Here is an 8190-nt window from a genome sequence, read left to right on the forward strand (position 1 = left end):
TCTATCCTTGCCAACATCTGTTGTTTTCTGTGTTGTTAATTTAAGCTGTTCTCACAGGTATGAGGTGATATCTCATTTGTCTTGATTTGTATTTCCCTGATAATGAATGATGTTGAGCATCTTTTTCTGTGTCTGTTAGCCTTCTTTGGAAAAATGGCTGGCTGTGTCTTTTGCCCATTTCTTAACTGGATTATTTATTTTGGGGGTGTTGCATTTAATTAGCTTTGGATACTCACCCTTTTCCCAATATGTCATTTGTAAGTATTTTCTCCCATTCCAAAGGTTGCCTTTTAGTTTTGTTGATTGTTTCTTTTGCTGTGCAAAAAGCTTTTTATCTTGATGAAGTCCCAGTAATTCATATTTGCTTTTGTTTCTCTTGCCTCTGGAGACATGTCTGGTAAGAAATTGCTACAGCTGAAGTCAAAGAGATTGCTGCCTGTGCTCTCTAGGATTTTGATGATTTCCTGTCTCACATTTAGATCTTTCATCCATTTTGAATTTATTTTTGTGTGTGGTGTAAGAAAGTGCTACAGTTTCAATCTTTTGCATGTTGCTATCCAGTTTTTCCTACACTACTTATTGAAGAGATTGTCTTTTTTTCCATTGGATATTCTTTCCTGCTTTGTTGAATGTTAGTTGACCATATAGTTGTGGGTCAATTTCTGGGTTTTCTATCCTGTTCCATTGATATGTGTATCCTTTTGTGCCAGTACCATAGTATCTTGAAAACTATAAATTTGTAATATAACTTGAAGTCTGGGATTGTGATGCCTTCAGCTTTGCTTTTCTTTTTCAAGGTTGTTTTGGTTATACAAGGTCTTTTGTGGTTCCATACCAATTTTAGGATAGTTTATTCTAGATCTGTGAAAAATGCTGGTGGTACTTTGATAGGAATTGCATTAAATATGTAGATTGCTTTGGGTATTATAGACATTTCAATTTGTTCTTTCAGTCCATGAGCCTGGAATGCTTTTCCATTTCTTTGTGTCCTCTTCAATTTCTTTCAGAAGTGTTCTATAGTTTTCAGAGTCCAGATCTTTTACCTCTTTGGTTAGACTTATTCCTATCTATCTATCTTTTTTTTTTTTTTGGTGTAATTGTAAATGGGAACAATTCCTTGTTTCCTCTTGTTGCTGCTTCATTATTGGTATATGGAAATGCAACAAATTCCTGTAGGTTGATTTTGTATCCTGTGACTTTACTGAATTCGTGTGTCAGTTCTAGCAATTTTTTGGTGGAGTCTTTTGGGCTTTCTACATAGAGTATTATGTAGTCTGCAAATAGTGAAAGTTTGACTTCTTCCTTGGCACTATGGATGCCTTTTATTTCTTTTTGTTGACTGATTGCTGAGGCTAGGACTTCCACTACTATGTTAAATAACAGTAGTGAGAGTGGACATCCCTGACTTGTTCCTGACCATAGGGGAAAAGCTCTCAGTTTTTTCTCATTGAAGATGATATTAGCTCTGGGTCTTTTGTATATGGCTTTTATGATGTTATGGTGTGTTTCCTCTATACTTACTTTGTTGAGGATTTTTATTATGAATTGATGCTGTACTTTGTCAAATGCTTTTTCTGCATCTGTTAAGAGGACCATATCGTTCTTATCCTTTCTTTTATTAATGTTGTGTACACGTTATTTGAGTTGCAAATATTGAACCACTTTAAGTCCCAGGAATGAATCCCACTTTATTGTGGTGAGTAATTCTTTTAATGTAGCATTGGAATCGATTTGTTAGTATTTTGTTGAGAAGTTTTGCATCCATGTTCATTAGGAATATTAGCCTGTAATTCTCTTTTCTGGTAGGGTCTTTGGTTTTGGAATCAAGGTAATGCTGGCCCTGTAGAAGAATTTGGAAGTTTCCCTTCTATTTCTGTTTTTTGTAACATTTGGACAAGAATAGTTATTAACTCTTCTTTAAATGTTTGGTAGAATTCCTCTGTGAAGCCTTCTGGCCCTAGACTTTTGTTTATTGGGATATTTTTGATCACTGATTCCATTTCTTTTCTCATTATCTGTCTGTTCAAGTTTCCTATTTCTTCCTGTTCCAGTTTTGGTACTTTATATATTTCTAGGAATTTAACCATTTCTTCTAGATTGCCCAATATGTTGGCATATAATTTGTTATAATATTCTCTTTATAAGTGTTTGTATTTATGAAGGGTGACTTTGATCTCTCTTTTCTCATTCATGATTTTATTTACTTGGGTCTTTTTCTCTTTTCTTTTGAGAAGTCTGCTAGGGGTTTATCAATTTTATTAATTTTTTTCAAAGAACCAGCTCCTGGTTTCATTGATCTGTTCTACGGTGGTTTTTGTTGTTTCTGTAGTTGTTTCCATATCATTTATTTCTGCTCTAATTTTTATTATTTCCCTCTTGCTGCTGGCTTTAGGATTCATTTGTTGTTCTTCTTCTAGCTCCATTAGGTGAAGCTAATAGGTTATATACTTAAGATTTTTCTTTTTTAAAATTTATTTTTAAGAGAGAGAGAGAGAGTAGGGGAGTTGCAGAGAGAGAGAGGAAGAGATAGAATCTGAAGCAGGCTCTGCATTGTCAGCGTAGAGCCCAATGTGGGATTTGAACTCATGAACTGTGAGATCATGACCTGAGGCAAAACCATGAGTTGGATGCTTAACTGACTGAGTCACCCAGGCACCCCAAGACTTTTATTGCTTCTTCACGTAGGCCTGTATTGCTATATATTTCCCTCTTATGATTGCTTTTGCTGCATCACAAAGGTTTTGGACTGTTGTGTTTTCATTTTCATTTGTTTCCATGTGTTTTTTTATTTCTTCCTTAATTTCCTCATTGATCCATTCATTCTTTTTAATAGGATGTTCTTTAATCTCCATGTATTTCTGGACTTGTGGTTGACTTCAAGTTTCATACTGTTGTTGTCATCAGAAAATATGCATGGCAGGATCTCAATCTTTTTGTTCTTGTTGAGGCCCAAGTTGTGACCTGGTATGTGATTTGTTCTGGAGAATGACCCATGTGTACTAAAAAAAAATGTGTATTCTGCTGCTTTAGGATGAAATGTTCTGAATATATCTGTTAAATCCATCTGTTCCAGTATGCCATTCAAAGCCATTGTTTCCTTGTTGACTTTCTGCTTAGATGATCTGTCCATTGATGTAAGTGGACAATACTACTATTGTTGTTTTATTGTCAATGAGTTCTTTTATGTTTCTTATTGTTTTATATATTTGGGTGCTTTCAAGTTGTGGGCATAAATATTTACAATTGTTAGATTTTTCTTATTGGAGAGACCCTTTTATTATTATATGATATTATATTATTATATATTATTATATTATATTATTATTATAGGCAACTTATAGATGGGTCTTGTTTTTTTTTATCCATTCTGGCATCCTATATCTTTATATCTTGGTTCATAGACTTTTAGTTTTTCTCTGTCTGGGAAACTCTATCTCTCTTTCTATTCTAAAGAATAGCCTTGCTATTAGATAGAGTATTCTTGGCTGCATATTTTTCTGATACAGCACATTAAATATATCATGCCACTTCCTTCTTGCCTGTTAAGTTTTTGTGGCAATATCTGCTACTAACCTTATTTGTCTTCCCTTGTAAGCTAAGGACTTCTTTTGTCTTGGTGCTTTTAAGATTTTTCTTTATGTCTATATTTTGCAAATTTAACTACAATATGTCTTGGTGTTGGCTCACTTTTGTTGGTTTTGATGGGAGTTCTCCGTGCCTGCTGGATGTGGATGTCTGTTTCCTCCCCCAGATTAGAGAAGTTTTCAGGTATAATTTCCTCAGTTAAACCTTCTGCCCCCTTTTCCCTCTGCTCTTCTTATAGGAGTCCTATGATATGAATGTTATTACACTTTATGGAGTTACTGAGTTCTCTAAGTCTACATTCGTGATCTAATATTTTCTTCCCTTGTTCTTTTCAGCTTCATTATTTTCCATAATTTTATCTTCTACATCACTTACTCATTCCTCTGCTTCTTCCATCCTTGTGGTCATTACACCAGTCAGTTTCAAATCTTGGTTATTGTATGTTTCAAATCTTGGTTATTGTATTTTTCACTTTGGCCTGCCTAGTTTTAAGTTTTTTAAGTCTGTATTAAGGCCCTGCCAAATGTCTTCTGTGCTTTCCTCAAGCCCAGCTAGTATCCTTATGATTGCTGCTTTAAATTCTGGATCAGACGTATACATATATCTGTTTCGATTAGATCCCTGGATGTGACCTTTTCTTGTTCTTTCTTTTGGGATGAGTTTCTCCATCTTAGCATTTTGTCTAGTTTTTGCCTTCTTCTCTGTGTTAGGAAAGCCTGTTTATGTTTCCTGCTCCTAAGAGTAATGGCCTTATATAGAAGAGGTCATACATTCGGGAGGGCCTGGCACTCCAGGAAGTGTCTCTGGCCTATGCTGTGTGCACTCTGCCGCTGTGTTTTGGCTGCTCTTTCCCTCAGGTTAGTCCCCTGCAGAGATTCTCCTTGCCTACAGTGAGGAATTATTTTAGGATCATGGCCAGAATGTGGTGAGTTTCAACTAGGTGTGCTCTGGTCTGCTTGTTAAAAGAAACCTGATGCTATTTCCACTAAAGCTGAAGCTTTGCAGAACTCTATAGGCAGTAGATGTGGTGCATGTGGAGGTGTTTGTGCTGGTCTTCTGAGGGAGGGGCCTGTTGCACTGGTTCTCAGACACACTTACCAGAGAAAAGCAGCAGCTGCAGAACGTAAGGGGACTGGGTTTGGTGTAAGCTATTTAGGCCACCAGAACTGACAATGTGCTATTTATTGAAGTTAGTTTGTCTTGAAGGGTTGGGGAAAGAAATGGCACCAGTTCACTTCCTCTCCCCAGAAAGGGGAGTTTGTGACTACCACTGTCTGGGAAGCTCTCCCAGAAAAGGGAACAACCTCCAGTTGTGTGTCTCAGGTGTTCCTCAGATCCCTGTTTTCACCCTCTCTGTGTCTGGGCCCTTTTTCCCCTGTAACTGTACCCTGAGTGTGCCTGTCCATCAGATGCCCGTTCTTGAAAGAGTGTTGATTAAAGCCTCCCTTCACTGCACTCTGTGTCTCCGCATCCCTCCTTTGATTGGGTCAGTGGTCTTATTTCTCATAGTAAGTAAATTTATTTAAAATAATCAATATGCCAAAGTGGCACATTTTAAGGTAGTCTGTCCTTGGCCCCTAAAAGATCAAATTGGCTTTATTGGATGATTCATGAATTGGGCTGCATCCCATCTAGCAAATAAAAAAGAGCTCCATTAAGCTATGGAAGAAGAAAGCTTTTTAAAGGTGGGAGGGGGGGTTGGAGAGAAGGAAATTATTGGCTAGTAATGTATTGTTTTAGGCAAGGTCCTCCTCCTAAGGGGAATGGGAGGGGTCTGTCAGTAAACTTCCTAGTGCTGTAGTGCTAACCAGGAAATTCTGTGTTGACTGGTTAAAGGTTACATTGGTGGTGATCAGGGACTGAAACTGTGGTTAAGTTAGTATTAAGTCTTGGCTTGCTGACATGGGGTCTTAATGTCAGTGACTCCATTTGGGGACTGTAGTTTTCTTTTTAACAATGTGATCATTCCTATCACTTCTTAGCTTTCTGTTTCCTACTGGTCACCTTCCCTGGCTCCTTGCACGCAGGCCTCTTTGATATCCTCACACCCGAACCCACCAGACATGGCCCCGGTATAGGGCTTTTGTCCTGGCTGTTCATCCTCCAGGTGATGACGTTTGAAGTGTTGGGGTTTGGAGCCAACAGCCAAAAAGGAATTCTTGAGACGCCCTTGGTGCAAAAAGGTGGTTTTATTAAAGCACAGGGAAAGGACCCATGGGTAGAAAGAGCTGCCCTCAGATTGTGAGGAGTGATGGATTACATATGGGGTAGTTGGGGGAGGTAGAGGCAAGGGGAAGTTTCCAAAAGAATTTTCATATGCTAAAGAAGACTCACAGGATCCAGGATCCTGGAGGCGTAGCTACTGTCAAGCTAAAGTTGTTTTTCCCTCTGGCAAAGCATTAACATGAAGACAGTGGGGAGTTCTGGAGAAAAGGTCTACTCTGCCTGCCTCTCACTTGATCTTAGCCAAAAGGCTGAGAAGTAAGAAGCCATACTCTGCCTGCCTCTCAATGGGCCGCAGGTTATAAGGAAGTTTATCTACCATTTCCTTCTTGCCTTGTTCCCCGCCTCACAGTAGCTAACCCTAAATCTCCTTGGGGTCTTCACTTACATGTCGCTTTCTCATTGTGGCCTTCCGTAACCACCTCACCCATACCTCCTATCTTTCTCCTCTTATTCCCTAATATACTGTGAATGTAGCTGTTGCCTCATTGGACTGTAAACTCCATAAAGGCTTGGTGTTTTGTTGTTGTTTTATGTCAAATATCATTTGTGTGGCATCATGCCTGGCAAATCAGTATTTCTTGAATGACTAAATCTACCCCAAGCCCAGTACAGATGGTAACTGGTCTCTCTCCTGTCACTCATTGGTGCATGCACATGTGTGTGGAGTTCTATGTAGTTTGATCTCGTGGTCTATTCAGGTAACCAGCACTATACTCAAGATATAGGACCGACCCATCACAAGTATCCCTCACACTACCCTTTATAACCACATCCTTTCTCCATCTCCAAGATTCCTTCCAAGAAAAATGTAATGTAAGACTGTGGAAATGTAGCTGGCATGTCGGGTTGCAGGAGCAGCTGGCTCCGGGGAGTCCCAAACAGACCAGCTTCAGCCACTCGCCACTGACAAAACCCAAAGGCACAGGCTAAGTAGTGGTGAAGCAAGAAAGGAATGTATTTCAGTGAGGCCAACACCAGGAAGACCACAGACTAATGGCTCAAAGGCTGTCTCCAAAGTGCCAACAATATTTTCAGGCTTATATGAGAAAATGTGGGGCAAAGGTCAGTGGTATGTGCAGGTGGGCAGTGAAGGTCTGTAGATCTTCATGTTGGAGTCAATTACTTGGGGTCCATTTTGGCTCAGGGAACTCCTTATTGCCTGAGGGAGTACTTTGGGTTCACATCTGGGGATACTTTGCCCTCAGGGTCTTTTTCCTGAGTGAAGAGAAAGCTGGAAAGAAGAATTTAATCAATTAGAAAGTTTGAGTTCAGGGGTGTTTGGGTGGCTCAATCCATTGAGCATCCAACTCTTGGTTTCTGCTCAGGTCATGATCTCATGGTTCATGGGTCTGAGCCCCACACTGGACTCCATGCTAACAGTGTGAAACCTGCTTGAGATTCTTTCTCTGCCCCTCCTCACTCATGCTCACTCACTTTCTCTCTCTCTCGTCTCTCAAAATAAATAAATAAATGAAAAAAAAAAAGAAAGTTTGAGTTCAAAATGGAAGTAGTGCAAGTCTTCCTTCAGAAGGAGATCCATGATGTATTGTCGTTTTCTTATTTGTTTTTGTTGTTCTTCTTCTTTTTTTGTGAGGTCAACAGCAGGACTATTTTACTATAAGTCCTCGATGGACAGGGTAAATCTGGGGACACGCCAAACTTCTCCCCCTCACACTGCATGAAGCATTATAACTACAGGCATATATTCCCACGATCCTTGTATTGTTGAGGGAAAAAGTAAGTTGCAGAAATGGTTTTTTGGAGAGGGAAAAATGTATACACATTTATATGAGCATATGAAGCTTTTGATTCACTTTCTCATACCCTAATTCAAAGGTTCAAACTGAAAGTCTGGTGTAGAGAACTGTGAAACTTGCCAAGTTTACCTTCTGTCAACGGGTCACACATTCTGCATTCAGCAATCAAAGTCAGTCCTCCTGAATTCCTTGATGTAATCTCAAGTCTCCTCATGGACACATAAACGAAAGATTTTTAAGACAAGCAGAGGTGTTTTATGAAAGCCATCCTGTCAGCACCTACTTCTCTTTTATTTTTACAGCTAGACACGGTGTTCAGAAGAGGAATTCCTGCTATGCTAACGTGTCATTGGAGGCCCAGGGAACACACACAGGTCATCTGCAGCAGTGCCATTGTGACAGATTGAAATGACAATCTTCTCAGACTGAGGGGGAAAAAAGATTTGTACAATGAGAGAGACATGTTTCAGAAACTTCTAGGGTTGGTATTTTTTAGTAATGACTACGAAGGCTTTATTCATCTGAGCCACAAAGTGAAGGAAATAATAATTCTTCAGCCATTTCAGCCACTAAAGTTTATACTCCTAGTATAATATAGAGATGGCCTATTTGATGATTAAAA

Source organism: Crocuta crocuta, unplaced genomic scaffold, assembly GCF_008692635.1.
Source record: "Crocuta crocuta isolate KB4526 unplaced genomic scaffold, BGI_CrCroc_1.0 scaffold31, whole genome shotgun sequence".
In the NCBI taxonomy this organism is placed as follows: Eukaryota; Metazoa; Chordata; class Mammalia; order Carnivora; family Hyaenidae; genus Crocuta; species Crocuta crocuta.